This window comes from Gossypium arboreum, chromosome 5, assembly GCF_025698485.1.
Source record: "Gossypium arboreum isolate Shixiya-1 chromosome 5, ASM2569848v2, whole genome shotgun sequence".
NCBI classification, from domain to species: Eukaryota; Viridiplantae; Streptophyta; class Magnoliopsida; order Malvales; family Malvaceae; genus Gossypium; species Gossypium arboreum.
In genome coordinates this window covers 68,979,327-69,002,808 of record NC_069074.1, presented here as the reverse complement: position 1 = coordinate 69,002,808, position 23,482 = coordinate 68,979,327, and the positions used below count along the sequence as shown (strand labels likewise).

Below are 23,482 nucleotides of genomic sequence, written 5' to 3'. Positions count from 1 at the left end.
TGTCCCTTATAGCTTACAAAGGGATGCAAGTCAAGTAGTTACAAGGCCTAGCACTCGGCCTAGCACACGCGCATGTGAGGCCACTTCGCAGGATACACAGCCTGGCACACGAGCGTGTGGCTTGACCGTGTGACCCAAGTCAGTGAGTCACACGGGCACAAACATGGGTTGGGACACGATCGTGTGTCCTTGCTTCAAATGTTGACACGACATGAGACACGGGCATGCCTCTTAGCCGTGTGAGTCATACGGTCTGGCCACACGGCCGTATGACCCTTGCAGTTTGAAAATGTTTATCTTTTCCCTAAAAATTCTATATGTTTTTTATTTAGTCTCAATTTGTTTCTAATGTGTTTTTTTGGCCTCGAGGGTTCATAATAGGGACAATATGTATGTCATTGATTGGTTTTGCATTAACTGATGTTGTAAATTTAAATGTATTAACTTTTTATAGTTTCAAATTGTAAACTCTAGTAATGCTCTGTAACCCTATTCTAGCAACGGATTCGGGTTAGGGCTATTACACAACCCCTTAACGATAAACCATAAGAAACTCATCAAGATCTATCTACTTAACTCATTCACTTTTAGACACCAGAATCACTAAGCAAAGTTTTACCATACTTGTTTCATCAAGCTAAACAGATCTACTCTTTAGTAGTATAACATACAGAGTCACGATTCTTACCTTAACAGTGGCATCACATTAACCCACATTGCAAAATCATCCTAAAGAATGAGAATTTTTTTCCCTAAGCTCACCCTTATATAGCCAAAGAATACTTCATGTGTAACACCCAAACCCGGCCCAGACGTTATGGCCGAATCTGACGTGCCACATTGGAGTTGAAAACCCACGTTCCGTTTTAGTGTTTTAAAACCATATATTTTGTTGAGTTAACAAAGTGTATGGAAGCTGGGCACCAGGTAGGTATCCGAGACAGAGGAGGTGAGCCATGAAGGCTGCTTAAGTACCAAGCTCTTTGATTAGATCCAATCCTAGACATGCCCACAACCATATCCACACTTTGTTATATCGAGTTTAAATTTGTTTAAGTGGACGTCTTTGATAAATCGATTAATCGTGGTGTTGAGATATTTTGAAAACAAGTATCGCTTTGAAAACACGTCCTAAGTCTAGCCTAATTGAACAATTATCAACCAGGTTTGAAGTTATTAAAAATAAAATAATCCCGAGAAGAAATAAAAGAAAAGTTAAAAATGGCCTTATTACAACCCAAAAATAAATAATAAATAAAGGAAATTAAATGAAAACCAAAGCTTATTTAAAGGTCCAAAACGATCACCGTGGCCACTGAATCCCTCCTACCAAGTCCCCATATCAAGGCTCACCTACAAGGTTAAGGAAAGGGGTGAGTTTGGAAACTCAGTGTGCAACAAGCCCCTTTCAGAGCCCAAAACAATGACAGCCTGTTGGGTCTAAGCCCAAATCCAATCTCAAACATGTACTGGGCCATAGCCCTTCTCATATTTCATAACACTGGGCCGAAGCCTTTTCAAATTTCATATTACTGGGCCGAAGCCTTTACGGTAAACGGTATGGCCCATAGGCCCATTTCAATATCACATATAATGTCAATGAAAGAATGCAAACCCATCTGGGGAGACTACTCAACCCACCATCCGCTACTCTCCACCCGTACCAACCAACACACCATGTGGGGATTAACTCGACCCACCCCGCCATAACTCTCCACTAGCGACTTAGTCTTTATCATATAACCGAGGCCTAGCCTCTTTTAATAATCGGGCAAAAGCCCTTTTTATAATCGGGGCATAAGCCCTTTAATAATCAGGCGTAAGCCTTTTGATAATCGGGGCATAAGCCCTTTTGATAATCGGGCATAAGCCCTTTAATAATCGGGCATAAGCCCTTTTCACTTCCTCCATTCATATAAAAACCCAACCCAATGCATTTATGAACATCTCGTGTGCATATCATACATATCATGTGCATATCATACATGTCATGTGCATATCATACATATCATGTTTATCAAAATCCCATGCATTAAGTTCATATATAAACCCTAGGGGTATAATGGTCACTTTTACCTAGGGGCAAAACGGTCATTTTCATGTTATAAGGGTAATCTTGTAATTTTACCGAAAATTAGGGTTTCCATGTTCATTAACGATTACTAACAATTCATGGGTGCAAATAGTGATTCGGCCCATTTTAGCGAAATCGAGTTATTGGGCCTAAGACCCTAATGGGCCCTACTTAGCCGATTCTCATCATCTAGGCCTATTTAGCCTATATCCATAACAAGATAATGCTTTTAACATGCAATTTAATAGATTTCCATTTCCTACCAAATTTACCCAAATGGGCCCGAAAGCCTATTGGGCCCTAATTCACCCTCGAGGCCCAACTTACCGTGAACGCCAAAACACGTCCTTACCATTTCCATTATTCCGATCATCATCTCATCGATTCTAACTAACTAGTGAGCGTTAAACGCTCACAAGTCCTCAAAATGCCGAATTTCGGCATTTTGGCTTTTCGCATTTATCGCTTCAAGCTATGAAAAGGGTTCGTTACACACGATTTGCAATATTCCTTGACGAGATCTCCTATGCGATTTCTCCTATAATCAACCACTTATAGATTAGACCATGTTATTATTAAACCAAATCGAAAACTACCTATTATCATCACTTACACATTCGGCCACCATCCACAATGGCCCTTGGGTTCATACCTTTGCCAAAGTTGATGACTAGATTTAGTCACTCGATGATCCAAGCTTTTCACACACTCCTCGATCGGTAGCCTTTAATCTTCACTAGCACCAACAAACCAAATAACACCAAAACCCTTTTAGCCTTAGTCGACGGGGGTTTTAGCTTTTCTTAAACCACAAGATACAAATGGAAAGAAGGTTCGAATACTTACCAAGAGATCTACTCGTTGAAGAACGTTCCAAATACCTTCCTACCCCATATCCGTTGTGAATCCAACTTAAACGTGCGTGAAAATAGATCTAAATATTAATTCCTAATCACTAAAATATGAAGCTTTCACTTTTCAAAGAAATATTAATCTAAGCTATTACGAGGGTTAGTACACACCTGTTACGGGTTGAAGTTGAAATGTTTCCAAAATCAATCGCCTACGATAACCACCACCTGTCACTCAAACTTAACTAATTCAATATCAATATATGTAAATCCTAAGCACATCAGTCATACGAAACATAAGGGCATATTCGTCATTTTACCATACAGGGGTATTATGGTCACTTTACCCTACAGGGGCTTTACGGTCTTTTTACCTAATAGGGGTATTTTAGTCATTTCATCCTACAAGGGTGTTTTGGTAAATCTACAAACTAAGGGTATTTCAAGAATTTTGTAAACCAATGGTATTTCTATAATTTTAGAAAGTCAAGGTATTTTGTAACTTTGTAAATCGAGGGTATTTTGGTAATTTTACAAATTAAGGGTATTTCGGTAATTTCACAAACCAAGGGTATTTTGGTAATTTTAAAAACTAGGGTATTTTGGTACTTTTACAAACTAAGGGTATTTTAGTGATTTTGTAAATCGAGGTAAAACAAGAATTTCAGAATCAAGGTAAAATAGTAATTCTATAAATCGAGGTAAAATGGTAATTACAGAAATCGAGGGTAAAATGGTAATTCGTAAGTCGAGGTAAAACGATAATTATGTAAATCGAGGGTAAAACGGTAATTATATAAATCGGGGTAAAACGGTAATTACAGAAATCGGGGTACTTTAGTAATTTTACAAGTCGAAAGTATTTCATAATTTTACAAATCGAGGTATTTCAAAGATTTTTACAAACTAAGGGTATTTCGGTAATTTTAGTAAACTAAAGTATTCTAAACATGGATAACAATACTAATGGCTCTAAAGCCCATTCTCATTAAATGGGCCCACACGCTCGTGTGGCCCTTTTAGCCCAAATCTAGCCACAAATATTAGATTCGCCTAGCCTAGCCCAATATTTACTACACAATCAAACAACTTATCCAATTGGGCTGTGAGGCCCATTAGGCCCACATGACCCCTTTCTACCATCATGCGGCAAGTAGCCATCCTACAGACTAGAGTAGTAAGAAATACACACGATAGGAGACTGGAGTTAATCGATGCTCGAGCACTCTTAGCCGACGCCTAACCCAAACGAGCACGCCATACAAATGAAAGGGATCACCAAGAAAGGTACATTTACTCTCTTCATGGTTCCTCTATTTAAAGCCGACTTCACAACCACTCTTATATTAGCTTCCTGATGTGGGATCCCTTCAACATTAGAGTTTAAATTCAACACCAACTCTTGCCACCCCCTGTTAGCAAAATAAATGCTCCTTGCTTGCCATGGGATTCGAACACATGCCTCCCCTTAAATGCTCCACAAGCTACTTGCCACTAAGCCACAAGGCTTTTTGTGTCATATTTTATCCCCAATTAATTATAAGGTCTAAAGGCCAAAGTCCAGGTTCCCTTTAAAAAACCCAAAATAAATTGCAAGAGCCAAGGCTTGAACCTAGGCTCCCATACAACCTTAATGACGCCACAACCACTAGACTACAAGCTTCCTTGTGTCATTTATTTAACACAATAATTTAAAAACCCTCATCCAGGAATCCAGGTTTTTTTCACTTAATACCAAAATTTTTGCTAAAGCCCAAGTTTGAACCCAAGATTTCTCTAACACTTCTCAGGGCCATTAACCACCAAAGCGGACATTTAATTGTGTCATTTCATTGCACAATTAAATACCTATATACAACCTCCTTACGGACCCCCACTCAAGGCCCAATACTTCTAGGCCCAAATTCGGGGTGTTACAATTCTACTCCCCTTAAAGAAATTTTGTCCTCGAAATTTCCAACTATCAACTAATCGTATTACTCAAGTCAAACCTCTATGCTTTCGCTACGCACTCTAATTAAAAATAATTCTTAGTACGACCCAGAACATCTAATTACCAAAGTAAAGAAACATTTATCAAGAACGCATACAATTCGTAACACATATTTAAATAAAATAAACTTGGCGATCCCGAGCTCGATGCTCCTTGGACCCACATCTAAGACATGCTCCTGTCTTCCTATGGCATTCACCTGGATGACGTCCATTGCAGTCTTTGCAGATTGGATAGTTTGGTCGTGCCTTAACATGTTTCACAGAACGAGGCTTGGTTTTCTAAGAACTAGAATCTTTCCTTTTCTTACACTCCAAGCACCCTGCTTGAAGCGTTTCCCTAATTTCCTTAATTTTGGTATCCAATACTTCCTCTACCACTTTCTTTACTAACTTGGCCAGTGCCTCAGTACCAAGCTCCGAGTTACCGCTACCCGAAGTTGGCAGACTTTGCTTACCCTCAGAATCCATATCAATACTCTACATTACCAGTACACATATCAATTAACTACAAAGATCTCAAAAATTTTACTATTTAATCATAGTTCTTATGCAGAGATAGTATTTTAAAGTTTCTATTTTCACAGAATCATAGCCTAGCTACAGTCTCGGTATTCTAGAGTTTTTAGGGTTGCCCTAGTCATAATGTCATGATATGGTCTCAGTTCTATCTACAGTAATATCTTAATACAATGTAATATGATGAACAGAAATACTTACAGACTTGGTGCCGGGGATTCAGTGTGCCACTTCTTTCTCAATCCATTTAAAACTCGAAACCATATTTTTGATCACCGAAAATAGAAATTTAAAAACTTTGATTTGAAAACAGAAAAACTTGGACCATTTTAACATATATACTCCGCAAAACATCTTTAAAATGAACTTCTCAAAAACCATTTCCAAAAATACCCTTCTTAGGCCTAAATTTTTGAAAAATTTTGGACCGATCCACGTACCGAGTTGTTGCAACTTAGCTCGATACCACTAAATGTAACACCCCAAACCCGGCCCAGACGTTATGGCCGAATCTGACGTGCCACATTGGAGTTGAAAACCCACGTTCCGTTTTAGTGTTTTAAAACCACATATTTTGTTGAGTTAACAAAGTGTATGGAAGCTGGGCACCAGGTAGGTATCCGAGACAGAGGAGGTGAGCCATGAAGGCTGCTTAAGTACCAAGCTCTTTTATTGGATCCAATCCTAGACATGCCCACAACCATATCCACACTTTGTTATATCGAGTTTAAATTTGTTTAAGTGGACGTCTTTGATAAATCGATTAATCGTGGTGTTGAGATATTTTGAAAACAAGTATCGCTTTGAAAACACGTCCTAAGTCTAGCCCATTTGAACAATTATCAACCAGTTTGAAGTTATTAAAATAAAATAATCCCGAGAAGAAATAAAAGAAAAGTTAAAATGGCCTTATTACAACCCAAAATAAATAATAAATAAAGGAAATTAAATGAAAACCAAAGCTTATATAAAGGTCCAAAAGCGATCACCGTGGCCACTCAATCCCGTCCTACCCAAGTCCCCATATCAAGGCTCACTGCAAGGTTAAGGAAAGGGGTGAGTTTGGAAACTCAGTGTGCAACAAGCCCCTTCAGAGCCCAAAACAATGACACTTGTTGGGTCTAAGCCCAAATCCAATCTCAAACATGTCTTGGGCCATAGCCCTTCTCATATTCATAACACCGGGCGAAGCCTTTTCAAATTTCATATTCTTGGGCGAAGCCTTTACGGTGTACAGTATAGCCCATAGGCCCATTTCAATATCACATATAATGTCAATGAAAGAATGCAAACCCATCTGGGAGACTACTCAACCCACCATCCGCTACTCTCCACCGTACCAACCAACACACCATGTGGGGATTAACTCGACCCACCCCGCCATAACTCTCCACCGGCGGCTTTAGTCTTTATCATATAACGGAGGCCTAGCCTCTTTTAATAATCGGGCAAAAGCCCTTTTTATAATCGGGGCATAAGCCCTTTAATAATCAGGGCGTAAGCCCTTTTGATAATCGGGCATAAGCCCTTTTGATAATCGGGGCATAAGCCCTTTAATAATCGGGGCATAAGCCCTTTTCACTTCCTCCATTCATATAAAAACCCAACCCAATGCATTTATGAACATCTCGTGTGCATATCATACATATCATGTGCATATCATACATGTCATGTGCATATCATACATATCATGTTTATCAAAATCCCATGCATTAAGTTCATATATAAACCCTAGGGGTATAATGGTCACTTTTACCTAGGGGCAAAACGGTCATTTTCATGTTATAAAGGTAATCTTGTAATTTTACCGAAAATTAGGGTTTCCATGTTCATTAACGATTACTAGCAATTCATGGGTGCAAATAGTGATTTTGGCCCATTTTTAGCGAAATCGAGTTATTGGGCCTAAGACCCCTAATGGGCCCTACTTAGCCGATTCTGTCATCTAGGCCCATTTAGCCTATATCCATAACATGATAACAGTTTTAACATGCAATTTAACGATTTCCATTTCCTACCAAATTTACCCAAATGGGCCCGAAAGCCTATTGGGCCCTAATTCAGCCCCTCGAGGCCCAACTTACCGTGAACGCCAAAACCACGTCCTTACCATTTCCATTATTCCCGATCATCATCTCATCGATTCTAACTAACTAGTGAGCGTTCGCTTGCTCACAAGTCCTCGAAATGCCAGAATTTCGGCATTTTGGCTTTTCTGCATTTATCGCTTCAAGCTATGGAAAGGGTTCGTTACACACCTGATTTGCAATATTCCTTGACGAGATCTCCTATGCGATTTCTCCTATAATCAACCACTTATAGATTAGACCATGTTATTATTAAACCAAATCGAAAACTACCTATTATCATCACTTACACATTCGCCACCATCCACAATGGCCCTTGGGTTCATACCTTTGCAAGTTGATGACTAGATTTAGTCACTCGATGATCCAAGCTTTTCACACACTCCTCGATCGGTAGCCTTTAATCTTCACTAGCACCAACAAACCAAATAACACCAAAAACCCTTTTAGCCTTAGTCGACGGGGGTTTTTAGCTTTTCTTAAACCACAAGATACAAATGGAAAGAAGGTTCAATACTTACCAAGAGATCTACTCGTTGAAGAACGTTCCAAATACCTTCCTACCCCATATCCGCTGAATCCAACTTAAACGTGCGTGAAAATAGATCTAAATATTAATTCCCGAATCACTAAAATATGAAGCTTTCGACTTTTCAAAGAAATATTAATCTAAGCTATTACGAGGTTAGTACACACATTACGGGTTGAAGTTGAAATGTTTCCAAAATCAATCGCCACGATAACCACCACATCACTCAAACTTAACTAATTCAATATCAATATATGTAAATCCTAAGCACATCACCATATCTGAAACATAAGGGCATATTCGTCATTTTACCATACGAGGGTATTATGGTCACTTTACCCTCTGGGGGCTTTACGGTCTTTTTACCTAATAGGGGTATTTTAGTCATTTCATCCTACAAGGGTGTTTTGGTAAATCTACAAACTAAGGGTATTTCAGTAATTTTGTAAACCAATGGTATTTCTATAATTTTTAGAAAGTCAAGGGTATTTTTGTAACTTTGTAAATCAGGGGTATTTTGGTAATTTTACAAATTAAGGGTATTTCGGTAATTTCACAAACCAAGGGTATTTTGGTAATTTTAAAAACTAGGGGTATTTTGGTACTTTTACAAACTAAGGGTATTTTAGTGATTTTGTAAATCGAGGGTAAAACAGTAATTCTGTAAATCAAGGGTAAAATAGTAATTCTATAAATCGAGGGTAAAATGGTAATTACATAAATCGAGGTAAAATGGTAATTACGTAAGTCGAGGTAAAACGATAATTATGTAAATCGAGGTAAAAGCGGTAATTATATAAATCGGGGGTAAAACGGTAATTCTGTAAATCGGGGTACTTTAGTAATTTTACAAGTCGAAAGTATTTCAAGAATTTTACAAATCGAGGTATTTCAAGATTTTTACAAACTAAGGGTATTTCGGTAATTTTAGTAAACTAAAGTATTCTAAACATGGATAACAATACTAATGGCTCTAAAGCCCATTCTCGGCCCAAATGGGCCCTGCGCTCGTGTGGCCCTTTAGCCCAAATCTAGCCACAAATATTAGATTCGCCTAGCCTAGCCCAATATTTACTACACAATCAAACAACTTATCCAATTGGGCTGTAGGCCCATTAGGCCCACATGACCCTTTCATACCATCGCGTCCGAAGTAGCCATCCTACAACTAGAGTAGTAAGAAATACACACCGATAGGAGACTGGAGTTAATCGATGCTCCGAGCACTCTTAGCCGACGCCCAACCCAAACGAAAGCACGCCATACAAATGAAAGGGATCACCAAGAAAGGTACATTTACTCTCTTCATGGTTCCTCTATTTAAAGCCGACTTCACAACCACTCTTATATTAGCTTCCCGATGTGGGATCCTTCAACATTAGAGTTTAAATTCAACACCAACTCTTGCCGCCTCTGTTAGCAAAATAAATGCTCCTTGCTTGCCATGGGATTCAACACATGCCTCCCTTAAATGCTCCACAAGCTACTTGCCACTAAGCCACAAGGCTTTTTGTGTCATATTTTATCCCCAATTAATTATAAGGTCTAAAGGCCAAAGTCCGGTTCCTTTAAAAACCCAAAATAAATTGCAAGAGCCAAGGCTTGAACCCAGCTCCCATACAACCTTAATGACGCCACAACCACTAGACTACAAGCTTCCTTGTGTCATTTATTTAACACAATAATTTAAAACCCTCATCCAGAATCCGGTTTTTTCACTTAATACCAAAATTTTGCTAAAGCCCAAGTTTGAACCCAAGATTTCTCTAACACTTCTCGGGCCATTAACCACCAGCGGACATTTAATTGTGTCATTTCATTGCACAATTAAATACCTATATACAACCTCCTTACGGACCCCCACTCAAGGCCCAATACTTCTAGGCCCAAATTCGGGGTGTTACAATTCTACTCCCCTTAAAGAAATTTTGTCCTCGAAATTTCCAACTATCAACTAATCGTATTACTCAAGTCAAACCTCTATGCTTTCGCTACGCACTCTAATTAAAAATAATTCTTAGTACGACCCGAACATCTAATTACCAAAGTAAAGAAACATTTATCAAGAACGCATACAATTAGTAACACATATTTAAATAAAATAAACTTGGCGATCCCGAGCTCGATGCTCCTTGGACCCACATCTAAGACATGCTCCTGTCTTCCTATGGCATTCACCTGGATGACGTCCATTGCAGTCTTTGCAGATTGGATAGTTTGGTCGTGCCTTAACATGTTTCACAGAACGAGGCTTGGTTTTCTAAGAACTAGAATCTTTCCTTTTCTTACACTCCAAGCACCACCTTGAGCGTTTCCCTAATTTCCTTAATTTTGGTATCCAATACTTCCTCTACCACTTTCTTTACTAACTTGGCGAAGCCTCGATGCCAAGCTCCGAGTTACCGCTACCCGAAGTTGGCAGACTTTGCTTACCCTCAGAATCCATATCAATACTCTACATTACCAGTACACATATCAATTAACTACAAAGATCTCAAAAATTTTACTATTTAATCATAGTTCTTATGCGAGATAGTATTTTAAAGTTTCTATTTTCACGTAATCATAGCCTAGCTACAGCCCTCAGTATTCTAGAGTTTTTAGGGTTGCCCTAGTCATAATGTCATGATATGGTCTCGGTTCTATCTACAGAATATCTTAATACGATGTAATATGATGAATGTAAATACTTACAGACTTGGTGCCGGGATTCAAGTGCCACTTCTTTCTCAATCCATTTAAAACTCGAAACCATATTTTTGATCACCGAAAATAGAAATTTAAAACTTTGATTTGAAAATGAAAAACTTGGACCATTTTAACATATATACTCATAAAACATCTTTAAAATGAACTTCTCAAAACCATTTCCAAAATACCCTTCTTAGGCCTAAATTTTTGAAAAATTTTGGACCGATCCACAGTAGAGTTGTTGCAACTTAGCTCGATACCACTAAATGTAACACCCCAAACCCGCCCAGACGTTATGGCCGAATCGGCGTGCCACATTGGAGTTGAAAACCCACGTTCGTTTTAGTGTTTTAAAACCACATATTTTGTTGAGTTAACAAAGTGTATGGAAGCTGGGCACCAGGTAGGTATCCGAGACAGAGGAGGTGAGCCATGAAGGCTGCTTAAGTACCAAGCTCTTTTATTGGATCCAATCCTAGACATGCCCACAACCATATCCACACTTTGTTATATCGAGTTTAAATTTGTTTAAGTGGACGTCTTTGATAAATCGATTAATCGTGGTGTTGAGATATTTTGAAAACAAGTATCGCTTTGAAAACACGTCCTAAGTCTAGCCCATTTGAACAATTATCAACCAGGTTTGAAGTTATTAAAAATAAAATAATCCCGAGAAGAAATAAAAGAAAAGTTAAAAATGGCCTTATTACAACCCAAAAATAAATAATAAATAAAGGAAATTAAATGAAAACCAAAGCTTATATAAAGGTCCAAAAGCGATCACCGTGGCCACTCTGAATCCCGTCCGGCCCAAGTCCCCATATCAAGGCTCACCTGCAAGGTTAAGGAAAGGGGGTGAGTTTGGAAACTCAGTGTGCAACAAGCCCCTTTCAGAGCCCAAAACAATGACAGCTTGTTGGGTCTAAGCCCAAATCCAATCTCAAACATGTACTGGGCCATAGCCCTTCTCATATTTCATAACACTGGGCCGAAGCCTTTTCAAATTTCATATTACTGGGCCGAAGCCTTTACGGTAAACGGTATAGCCCATAGGCCCATTTCAATATCACATATAATGTCAATGAAAGAATGCAAACCCATCTGGGGAGACTACTCAACCCACCATCCGCTACTCTCCACCCGTACCAACCAACACACCATGTGGGGATTAACTCGACCCACCCCGCCATAACTCTCCACTGGCAGCTTAGCTGCTTTATCATATAACTGGAGGCCTAGCCTCTTTTAATAACTGGGGCAAAAGCCCTTTTTATAACTGGGGCATAAGCCCTTTAATAACTGGGGCGTAAGCCCTTTTGATAACTGGGGCATAAGCCCTTTTGATAACTGGGGCATAAGCCCTTTAATAACTGGGGCATAAGCCCTTTTTCACTTCCTCCATTCATATAAAAAACCCAACCCAATGCATTTATGAACATCTCGTGTGCATATCATACATATCATGTGCATATCATACATGTCATGTGCATATCATACATATCATGTTTATCAAAATCCCATGCATTAAGTTCATATATAAACCCTAGGGGTATAATGGTCACTTTTACCTAGGGGCAAAACGGTCATTTTCATGTTATAAAGGTAATCTTGTAATTTTACCAAAATTAGGGTTTCCATGTTCATTAACGATTACTAGCAATTCATGGGTGCAAATAGTGATTTTGGCCCATTTTTAGCGAAATCGAGTTATTGGGCCTAAGACCCCTAATGGGCCCTACTTAGCCGATTCTGTCATCTAGGCCCATTTAGCCTATATCCATAACAGTATTAACAGTTTTAACATGCAATTTAACAGATTTCCATTTCCTACCAAATTTACCCAAATGGGCCCGAAAGCCTATTGGGCCCTAATTCAGCCCCTCGAGGCCCAACTTACCGTGAACGCCAAAACCACGTCCTTACCATTTCCATTATTCCCGATCATCATCTCATCGATTCTAACTAACTAGTGAGCGTTAAACTTGCTCACAAGTCCTCGAAATGCCGAAATTTCGGCATTTTGGCTTTTCTGCATTTATCGCTTCAAGCTATGGAAAGGGTTCGTTACACACCTGATTTGCAATATTCCTTGACGAGATCTCCTATGCGATTTCTCCTATAATCAACCACTTATAGATTAGACCATGTTATTATTAAACCAAATCGAAAACTACCTATTATCATCACTTACACATTCTACCACCATCCACAATGGCCCTTGGGTTCATACCTTTGAAGTTGATGACTAGATTTAGTCACTCTGATGATCCAAGCTTTTCACACACTCCTCGATCGGTAGCCTTTAATCTTCACTAGCACCAACAAACCAAATAACACCAAAAACCCTTTTAGCCTTAGTCGACAGAGGGGTTTTTAGCTTTTCTTAAACCACAAGATACAAATGGAAAGAAGGTTCAATACTTACCAAGAGATCTACTCGTTGAAGAACGTTCCAAATACCTTCCTACCCCATATCCGTTGTGAATCCAACTTAAACGTGCGTGAGAAAATAGATCTAAATATTAATTCTCGAATCACTAAAATATGAAGCTTTGGCTTTTCAAAAAATATTAATCTAAGCTATTACGAGGTTAGTACACACATTACGGGTTGAAGTTGAAATGTTTCCAAAATCAATCGCCTCGATAACCACCACATCACTCAAACTTAACTAATCCAATATCAATATATGTAAATCCTAAGCACATCACCATAATGAAACATAAGGGCATATTCGTCATTTTACCATACAGGGTATTATGGTCACTTTACCCTACAGGGCTTTACGGTCTTTTTACCTAATAGGGGTATTTTAGTCATTTCATCCTACAAGGGTGTTTTGGTAAATCTACAAACTAAGGGTATTTCATAATTTTGTAAACCAATGGTATTTCTATAATTTTAGAAAGTCAAGGGTATTTCAACTTTGTAAATTAGGGGTATTTTGGTAATTTTACAAATTAAGGGTATTTCAGTAATTTCACAAACCAAGGGTATTTTGGTAATTTTAAAAACTAGGGGTATTTTGGTACTTTTACAAACTAAGGGTATTTTAGTAATTTTGTAAATCGAGGTAAAACAAGAATTACATAAATCAAGGTAAAATAGTAATTCTATAAATCGAGGGTAAAACAGTAATTCGTAAATCGAGGGTAAAATGGTAATTCTGTAAGTCGAGGGTAAAACGATAATTATGTAAATCAGGGGTAAAACGGTAATTATATAAATCGGGGTAAAACGATAATTCTGTAAATCGGGGTACTTTGGTAATTTTACAAGTCGAAAGTATTTCAATAATTTTACAAATCGAGGTATTTCAAAGATTTTTACAAACTAAGGGTATTTCGGTAATTTTAGTAAACTAAAGTATTCTAAACATGGATAACAATACTAATGGCTCTAAAGCCCATTCTCTATTAAATGGGCCCACACGCGTGTGGCCCTTTTAGCCCAAATCTAGCCACAAATATTAGATTCGCCTAGCCTAGCCCAATATTTACTACACAATCAAACAACTTATCCAATTGGGCTGTGGGCCCATTAGGCCCACATGACCCTTTCGCCCATCGCGTTCAAGTAGCCATCCTCTGCTAGAGTAGTAAGAAATACACACCGATAGGAGATCGGAGTTAATCGACGCTCCGAGCACTCTTAGCCGACGCCCAACCCAAACGAAAGCACGCCATACAAATGAAAGGGATCGACCAAGAAAGGTACATTTACTCTCTTCATGGTTCCTCTATTTAAAGCCGACTTCACAACCACTATTATATTAGCTTCGATGTGGGATCCTTCAACATTAGAGTTTAAATTCAACACCAACTCTTGCCACTTAGTTAGCAAAATAAATGCTCCTTGCTTGCCATGGGATTCAACACATGCCTCCCTTAAATGCTCCACAAGCTACTTGCCACTAAGCCACAAGGCTTTTTGTGTCATATTTTATCCCCAATTAATTATAAGGTCTAAAGGCCAAAGTCCGAGTTCCTTTAAAAACCCAAAATAAATTGCAAGAGCCAAGGCTTGAACCCAGCTCCCATACAACCTTAATGACGCCACAACCACTAGACTACAAGCTTCCTTGTGTCATTTATTTAACACAATAATTTAAAACCCTCATCCAGAATCCGTTTTTTTCACTTAATACCAAAATTTTGCTAAAGCCCAAGTTTGAACCCAAGATTTCTCTAACACTTCTCGGGCCATTAACCACCAGCGGACATTTAATTGTGTCATTTCATTGCACAATTAAATACCTATATACAACCTCCTTACGGACCCCCACTCAAGGCCCAATACTTCTAGGCCCAAATTGGGTGTTACAATTCTACTCCCTTAAAGAAATTTTGTCCTCGAAATTTCCAACTATCAACTAATCGTATTACTCAAGTCAAACCTCTATGCTTTAGCTCGCACTCTAATTAAAAATAATTCTTAGTACGACCCGAACATCTAATTACCAAAGTAAAGAAACATTTATCAAGAACGCATACAATTAAGTAACACATATTTAAATAAAATAAACTTGGCGATCCCGAGCTCGATGCTCCTTGGACCCACATCTAAGACATGCTCCTGTCTTCCTATGGCATTCACCGGATGACGTCCATTGCGCCTTTCTTGATTGGATAGTTTGGTCGTGCCTTAACATGTTTCACGAACGAGGCTTGGTTTTCTAAGAACTAGAATCTTTCCTTTTCTTACACTCCAAGCACCACGCTGAAGCGTTTCCCTAATTTCCTTAATTTTGGTATCCAATACTTCCTCTACCACTTTCTTTACTAACTTGGCGGTGCCTCGGTACCAAGCTCCGAGTTACCGCTACCAAGTTGGCGACTTTGCTTACCCTCGAAATCCATATCAATACTCTACATTACCAAGACACATATCAATTAACTACAAAGATCTCAAAATTTTACTATTTAATCATAGTTCTTATGCAGAGATAGTATTTTAAAGTTTCTATTTTCACGTAATCATAGCCTAGCTACGCCTCGGTATTCTAGAGTTTTTAGGGTTGCCCTAGTCATAATGTCATGATATGGTCTCGATTCTATCTACAAGAATATCTTAATACAATGTAATATGATGAACGAAATACTTACGAGACTTGGTGTCGGGATTCATTGTGCCACTTCTTTCTCAATCCATTTAAAACTCGAAACCATATTTTGATCACCGAAAATAGAAATTTAAAACTTTGATTTGAAAATGTAAAAACTTGGACCATTTTAACATATATACTCCAAAAACATCTTTAAAATGAACTTCTCAAAACCATTTCCAAAATACCCTTCTTAGGCCTAAATTTTTGAAAAATTTTCGGACCGATCCACAAAGAGTTGTTGCAACTTAGCTCTGATACCACTAAATGTAACACCCCAAACCCGGCCCAGACGTTATGGCCGAATCTGACGTGCCACATTGGAGTTGAAAACCCACGTTCCGTTTTAGTGTTTTAAAACCACATATTTTGTTGAGTTAACAAAGTGTATGGAAGCTGGGCACCAGGTAGGTATCCGAGACAGAGGAGGTGAGCCATGAAGGCTGCTTAAGTACCAAGCTCTTTTATTGGATCCAATCCTAGACATGCCCACAACCATATCCACACTTTGTTATATCGAGTTTAAATTTGTTTAAGTGGACGTCTTTGATAAATCGATTAATCGTGGTGTTGAGATATTTTGAAAACAAGTATCGCTTTGAAAACACGTCCTAAGTCTAGCCCATTTGAACAATTATCAACCAGGTTTGAAGTTATTAAAAATAAAATAATCCCGAGAAGAAATAAAAGAAAAGTTAAAAATGGCCTTATTACAACCCAAAAATAAATAATAAATAAAGGAAATTAAATGAAAACCAAAGCTTATATAAAGGTCCAAAAGCGATCACCGTGGCCACTCTGAATCCCGTCCGGCCCAAGTCCCCATATCAAGGCTCACCTGTAAGGTTAAGGAAAGGGGGTGAGTTTGGAAACTCAGTGTGCAACAAGCCCCTTTCAGAGCCCAAAACAATGACAGCTTGTTGGGTCTAAGCCCAAATCCAATCTCAAACATGTACTGGGCCATAGCCCTTCTCATATTTCATAACACTGGGCCGAAGCCTTTTCAAATTTCATATTACTGGGCCGAAGCCTTTACGGTAAATGGTATAGCCCATAGGCCCATTTCAATATCACATATAATGTCAATGAAAGAATGCAAACCCATCTGGGGAGACTACTCAACCCACCATCCGCTACTCTCCACCCGTACCAACCAACACACCATGTGGGGATTAACTCGACCCACCCCGCCATAACTCTCCACTGGCAGCTTAGCTGCTTTATCATATAACCGAGGCCTAGCCTCTTTTTAATAATCGGGCAAAAGCCCTTTTTATAAGCGGGGCATAAGCCCTTTAATAAGCTGGGCGTAAGCCCTTTTGATAATCGGGGCATAAGCCCTTTTGATAATCGGGGCATAAGCCCTTTAATAAGCGGGGCATAAGCCCTTTTCACTTCCTCCATTCATATAAAAACCCAACCCAATGCATTTATGAACATCTCGTGTGCATATCATACATATCATGTGCATATCATACATGTCATGTGCATATCATACATATCATGTTTATCAAAATCCCATGCATTAAGTTCATATATAAACCCTAGGGGTATAATGGTCACTTTTACCTAGGGGCAAAACGGTCATTTTCATGTTATAAAGGTAATCTTGTAATTTTACCGAAAATTAGGGTTTCCATGTTCATTAACGATTACTAGCAATTCATGGTGCAAATAGTGATTTTGGCCCATTTTAGCGAAATCGAGTTATTGGGCCTATAATGGGCCTACTTAGCCGACCCTCAATGGCCCATTTAGCCTATATCCATACTTAGCCATGCAATTTAACGATTTCCATTTCCTACCAAATTTACCCAAATGGGCCCATTTAGGCCTATTCATCCATTACCGTGACGCCAAAACACGTCCTTACCATTTCCATTATTCCCGATCATCATCTCATCGATTCTAACTAACTAGTGAGCGTTAAACTTGCTCACAAGTCCTCGAAATGCCAGAATTTCGGCATTTTGGCTTTTCTGCATTTATCGCTTCAAGCTATGGAAAGGGTTCGTTACACACGATTTGCAATATTCCTTGACGAGATCTCCTATGCGATTTCTCCTATAATCAACCACTTATAGATTAGACCATGTTATTATTAAACCAAATCGAAAACTACCTATTATCATCACTACATTCGCCACCATCCACAATGGCCCTATTCATACCTTTTGAAGTTGATGACTAGATTTAGTCACTCGATGATCCAAGCTTTTCACACTCCTCGATCGGTAGCCTTTAATCTTCACTAGCACCAACAAACCAAATAACACCAAAAACCCTTTAGCCTTAGTCGACGGGGGTTTTAGCTTTTCTTAAACCACAAGATACAAATGGAAAGAAGGTTCCTTACCAAGAGATCTACTCGTTGAAGAACGTTCCAAATACCTTCCTACCCATATCCGTTGTGAATCCAACTTAAACGTGCGTGAAAATAGATCTAAATATTAATTCTCGAATCACTAAAATATGAAGCTTTAGGCTTTTACGATATTAATCTAAGCTATTACGAGGTTAGTACACACATTACGGGTTGAAGTTGAAATGTTTCCAAAATCAATCGCCTCGATAACCACCACCGTCACTCAAACTTAACTAATCCAATATCAATATATGTAAATCCTAAGCACATCACCATTGAAACATAAGGGCATATTCGTCATTTTACCATCGAGGGTATTATGGTCACTTTACCCTACAGGGCTTTACGGTCTTTTTACCTAATAGGGGTATTTTAGTCATTTCATCCTACAAGGGTGTTTTGGTAAATCTACAAACTAAGGGTATTTCAGAAATTTTGTAAACCAATGGTATTTCTATAATTTTAGAAAGTCAAGGGTATTTACGTAACTTTGTAAATTAGGGGTATTTTGGTAATTTTACAAATTAAGGGTATTTCAAGAATTTCACAAACCAAGGGTATTTTGGTAATTTTAAAAACTAGGGTATTTTGGTACTTTTACAAACTAAGGGTATTTTAGTAATTTTGTAAATCGAGGTAAAACAGTAGAATAAAAATCAAGGGTAAAATAGTAATTCTATAAATCGAGGTAAAAGCGGTAATTACGTAAATCGAGGGTAAAATGGTAATTTAAATCGAGGGTAAAACGATAATTATGTAAATCGAGTAAAACGGTAATTATATAAATCGGGGTAAAACGATAATTACGTAAATCGGGGTACTTTGGTAATTTTACAAGTCGAAAGTATTTCAAAATTTTACAAATCGAGGTATTTCAAATTTTTTACAAACTAAGGGTATTTCGGTAATTTTAGTAAACTAAAGTATTCTAAACATGGATAACAATACTAATGGCTCTAAAGTCCATTCTCCTTTAAAATGGGCCCACACGCTCGTTGGCCCTTTTAGCCAAATCTAGCCACAAATATTAGATTAGCCTAGCCTAGCCCAATATTTACTACACAATCAAACAACTTATCCAATTGGGCTGTGAGGCCCATTAGGCCCATGACCCCTTTCGCCCATCGCGTCTCAAGTAGCCATCCTCACCTAGAGTAGTAAGAAATACACACGATAGGAGACTGGAGTTAATCGACGCCCGAGCACTCTTAGCCGACGCCCAACCCAAACGAGCACGCCATACAATGAAAGGATCACCAAGAAAGGTACATTTACTCTCTTCATGGTTCCTCTATTTAAAGCCGACTTCACAACCACTATTATATTAGCTTCCTGATGTGGGATCCCTTCAACATTAGAGTTTAAATTCAACACCAACTCTTGCCGCCCCCTGTTAGCAAAATAAATGCTCCTTGCTTGCCATGGGATTCGAACACATGCCTCCCCTTAAATGCTCCACAAGCTACTTGCCACTAAGCCACAAGGCTTTTTGTGTCATATTTTATCCCCAATTAATTATAAGGTCTAAAGGCCAAAGTCCAGGTTCCCTTTAAAAAACCCAAAATAAATTGCAAGAGCCAAGGCTTGAACCCAGGCTCCCATACAACCTTAATGACGCCACAACCACTAGACTACAAGCTTCTTTGTGTCATTAATTTAACACAATAATTTAAAAACCCTCATCCAAGAATCCAGGTTTTTTTCACTTAATACCAAAATTTTTACTAAAGCCCAAGTTTGAACCCAAGATTTCTCTAACACTTCTCGGGCCATTAACCACCAAGCGGACATTTAATTGTGTCATTTCATTGCACAATTAAATACCTATATATAACCTCCTTACGGACCCCCACTCAAGGCCCAATACTTCTAGGCCCAAATTCGGGGTGTTACAATTCTACTCCCCTTAAAGAAATTTCGTCCTCGAAATTTCCAACATAAACTAATCGTATTACTCAAGTCAAACCTCTATGCTTTACTTCGCACTCTAATTAAAAATAATTCTTAGTACGACCGAACATCTAATTACCAAAGTAAAGAAACATTTATCAAGAACGCATACAATTAAGTAACACATATTTAAATAAAATAAACTTGGCGATCCCGAGCTCGATGCTCCTGGACACACATCTAAGACATGCTCCTGTCTTCCTATGGCATTCACCGGATGACGTCCATTGCGATCTTTTGATTGGATAGTTTGGTCGTGCCTTAACATGTTTCACGAACGAGGCTTGGTTTTCTAAGAACTAGAATCCTTCCTTTTCTTACACTCCAAGCACCACCTTGAAGCGTTCCCTAATTTCCTTAATTTTGGTATCCAATACTTCCTTTACCACTTTCTTTACTAACTTGGCGGTGCCTCGGTGCCAAGCTCCGAAGTTACCGCTACCCAAGTTGGCGGACTTTGCTTACCCTCGAATCCATATCAATACTCTACATTACCAAGACACATATCAATTAACTACAAAGATCTCAAAATTTTACTATTTAATCATATGTCTTATGCAGAGATAGTATTTTAAAGTTTCTATTTTCACGTAATCATAGCCTAGCTACGATCTCGGTATTCTAGAGTTTTTAGGGTTGCCCTAGTCATAATGTCATGATATGGTCTCAGTTCTATATACGAGAATATCTTAATACGATGTAATATGAGGAATGTAAATACTTACGAGACTTGGTGCCGGGATTCAATCGCCACTTCTTTCTCAATCCATTTAAAACTCGAAACCATATTTTTGATCACCGAAAATAGAAATTTAAAAACTTTGATTTGAAAATAGAAAAACTTGGACCATTTTAACATATATACTCCGCAAAACATCTTTAAAATGAACTTTTCAAAAACCATTTCCAAAAATACCCTTCTTAGGCCTAAATTTTTGAAAAATTTTCGGACCCGATCCACAGCCGAGTTGTTGCAACTTAGCTCTGATACCACTAAATGTAACACCCCAAACCCGGCCCAGACGTTATGGCCGAATCTGACGTGCCACATTGGAGTTGAAAACCCACGTTCCGTTTTAGTGTTTTAAAACCATATATTTTGTTGAGTTAACAAAGTGTATGGAAGCCGGCACCGTGTAGGTATCCGAGACAGAGGAGGTGAGCCATGAAGGTCGCTAAGTACCAAGCTCTTTGATTGGTTCCAATCCTAGACATGCCCACAACCATATCCACACTTTGTTATATCGAGTTTAAATTTGTTTAAGTGGACGTCTTTGATAAATCGATTAATCGTGGTGTTGAGATATTTTGAAAACAAGTATCGCTTTGAAAACACGTCCTAAGTCTAGCCCATTTGAACAATTATCAACCAGGTTTGAAGTTATTAAAATAAAATAATCCAGAAGAAATAAAAGAAAAGTTAAAAATGGCCTTATTACAACCCAAAATAAATAATAAATAAAGGAAATTAAATAAAACCAAAGCTTATTTAAAGGTCCAAAAGCGATCACCGTGGCCACTCTGAATCCCTCCTACCAAGTCCCCATATCAAGGCTCACCAAAGGTTAAGGAAAGGGGTGAGTTTGGAAACTCATGTGCAACAAGCCCCTTCGAGCCCAAAACAATGACACTGTTGGGTCTAAGCCCAAATCCAATCTCAAACATGTCTTGGGCCATAGCCCTTCTCATATTTCATAACACCGGGCAAGCCTTTTCAAATTTCATATTCTTGGGCGAAGCCTTTACGATGAAATATGGCCCATAGGCCCATTTCAATATCACATATAATGTCAATGAAAGAATGCAAACCCATCTGGGAGACTACTCAACCCACCATCCGCTACTCTCCACCGTACCAACCAACACACCATGTGGGGATTAACTCGACCCACCCCGCCATAACTCTCCACCGGCGCTTTTGCTTTATCATATAACTGGAGGCCTAGCCTCTTTTAATAACTTGGGCAAAAGCCCTTTTTATAACTGGGGCATAAGCCCTTTAATAACTGGGACGTAAGCCTTTTGATAACTGGGGTATAAGCCCTTTTGATAATCGGGGCATAAGCCCTTTAATAAGCGGGGCATAAGCCCTTTTCACTTCCTCCATTCATATAAAAACCCAACCCAATGCATTTATGAACATCTCGTGTGCATATCATACATATCATGTGCATATCATACATGTCATGTGCATATCATACATATCATGTTTATCAAAATCCCATGCATTAAGTTCATATATAAACCCTAGGGGTATAATGGTCACTTTTACCTAGGGGCAAACGGTCATTTTCATGTTATAAGGGTAATCTTGTAATTTTACCAAAATTAGGGTTTCCATGTTCATTAACGATTACTAACAATTCATGGGTGCAAATAGTGACTCGGCCCATTTTAGCGAAATCGAGTTATTGGGCCTAAGACCCCTAATGGGCCCTACTTATCGATTCGTCATCTAGGCCCATTTAGCCTATATCCATAACAAGATAATAGCTTTAACATGCAATTTAACGATTTCCATTTCCTACCAAATTTACCCAAATGGGCCCGAAAGCCTATTGGGCCCTAATTCACCCTCGAGGCCCAACTTACCGTGAACGCCAAAAACACGCCCCTTACCATTTCCATTATTCCCGATCATCATCTCATCGATTCTAACTAACTAGTGAGCGTCATTGCTCTCACAAGTCCTCGAAATGCCGAATTTGGCATTTTGGCTTTTCTCGCATTTATCGCTTCAAGCTATGAAAAGGGTTCGTTACACACCTGATTTGCAATATTCCTTGACGAGATCTCCTATGCGATTTCTCCTATAATCAACCACTTATAGATTAGACCATGTTATTATTAAACCAAATCGAAAACTACCTATTATCATCACTTACACATTCGGCCACCATCCACAATGGCCCTTGGGTTCATACCTTTGCCGAAGTTGATGACTAGATTTAGTCACTCTGATGATCCAAGCTTTTCACACACTCCTCGATCGGTAGCCTTTAATCTTCACTAGCACCAACAAACCAAATAACACCAAAAACCCTTTTAGCCTTAGTCGACAGAGGGGTTTTTAGCTTTTCTTAAACCACAAGATACAAATGGAAAGAAGGTTCGAATACTTACTAAAAGATCTACTCGTTGAAGAACGTTCCAAATACCTTCCTACCCCATATCCGTTGTGAATCCAACTTAAACGTGCGTGAAAATAGATCTAAATATTAATTCCGAATCACTAAAATATGAAGCTTTGACTTTTCAAAGCAAATATTAATCTAAGCTATTACGAGGTTAGTACACACATTACGGGTTGAAGTTGAAAT

General features: G+C 38.6%; 2 long non-coding RNA genes across 2 annotated transcripts; both read right to left on the bottom strand.

Moving 5' to 3' along the window:
* Positions 1-11,364: 11,364 nt before the first annotated feature.
* Positions 11,365-12,861, bottom strand: LOC128292950 (uncharacterized). The gene is made up of 2 exons (XR_008282945.1): positions 12,816-12,861; positions 11,365-11,577 (listed from the first exon to the last, which is right to left on the bottom strand). It is a non-coding gene; the product is annotated as an uncharacterized LOC128292950 (long non-coding RNA).
* A 3,611-nt stretch (positions 12,862-16,472) lies between these two features.
* Positions 16,473-22,974, bottom strand: LOC128293062 (uncharacterized). Its single transcript, XR_008283095.1, has 2 exons — positions 22,929-22,974; positions 16,473-16,685 (listed from the first exon to the last, which is right to left on the bottom strand). It is a non-coding gene; the product is annotated as an uncharacterized LOC128293062 (long non-coding RNA).
* Between the last annotated feature and the right edge of the window lie 508 nt (positions 22,975-23,482).